The 1,060-nt window shown below is 40.7% G+C and overlaps 1 protein-coding gene across 2 annotated transcripts in view; it reads left to right on the top strand.

Moving 5' to 3' along the window:
* LOC106530180 (phosphatidylinositol 4,5-bisphosphate 3-kinase catalytic subunit alpha isoform) overlaps positions 1-1,060 on the top strand; it is a 46,442-nt gene that overhangs the window by 3,630 nt on the left and 41,752 nt on the right. The gene's annotated exons all lie outside the window — the stretch shown is intronic.

Below are 1,060 nucleotides of genomic sequence, written 5' to 3'. Positions count from 1 at the left end.
AGTCCTGCTCTCCGAGATTGAGAAAAAAAATTGTTCTCTTTAGCAGCGTCATGTGGGATTAAAGGAGCTGCTTAAAGGAATGAAATGTGCTGTTAAAGTCGTGTCTCCTGTGGGTCGTTACAGTCATAGAAATAAAAWTATAAATCATATTCATCTCTCTCTAGTCCAGCTCCGGTTTTTCTTTGGTCAAATATTTTTAATTTAAGTGTAAACACCTGTGTTACTGTGTTTACATTTATTCAGAAGAAGGGTGGTTGCGCACCGCTACCCCCCACCCCCCGCCTGCCCGTCTCCCCCTTCCCGGCGGTCGCAAGTGACAGACCCGGTTCTGAAAAGACGCGTCTTAAAATGTCTCCAAACTTCAATTAATGCATAATTTAAGTTGTTTTTATTTTGTGATCTTCATATTAGTATTGTAGTGTTATACAACAGCATTAAAAGACAATTTAACTTAATCTAATCAATTTATGTCGTTAAAATCTAATTCCAATTCAAACAGAATAACCTATTGTCAACATAATTATGGATTGTGGTTTATTTTCAACTCGAAATATTTTCTAAATAACTAGGGGTGTCCCGATACCAGTTTTTTCAAGACTGAGTACAAGTACGAGTACTTCAGTTTAGGTACTCACCGATACGATACTGATACCAAGTAGCGGGGTTCATGTGGATTATTGTTATTATATAATATATTACTAAGCACAGTAACAGCCACTTTCTTAAGGTTTGGGAACTGGTGAACATTTATGTCACTCCAAAACTTAATCGTCCATTTGTGCGCAGCTCTTCAGGCAGCGACAGTGATGACTGCATGTCCACAAGTTCAAGAACGAACTCCCCCTCCTCACTRGAAGGGACCACTCCCTTTGCGCTGGCGTAGAGATTGTTGTCTGTAGCAAGAGCAGCAAATGGGTCTTTGGTAAAGCGCATCACCTCTGTGGGGAGTGAAAGGCCATTCAGTCGGCTGGCAAAGTTGCCTTTTAGTTTTGCAACTAAATCCATCATCACTGCTGTGAGAGCTGCCGTATGTGTGATGCATTTGCGTAGCGTAGGAAAA

The sequence above is a fragment of the Austrofundulus limnaeus genome, unplaced genomic scaffold, assembly GCF_001266775.1.
Source record: "Austrofundulus limnaeus strain Quisiro unplaced genomic scaffold, Austrofundulus_limnaeus-1.0 Scaffold497, whole genome shotgun sequence".
Lineage (NCBI taxonomy): Eukaryota > Metazoa > Chordata > Actinopteri > Cyprinodontiformes > Rivulidae > Austrofundulus > Austrofundulus limnaeus.
Note: the sequence above shows the minus strand (reverse complement) of the source record. Positions and strands in the feature narration are given on the sequence as shown.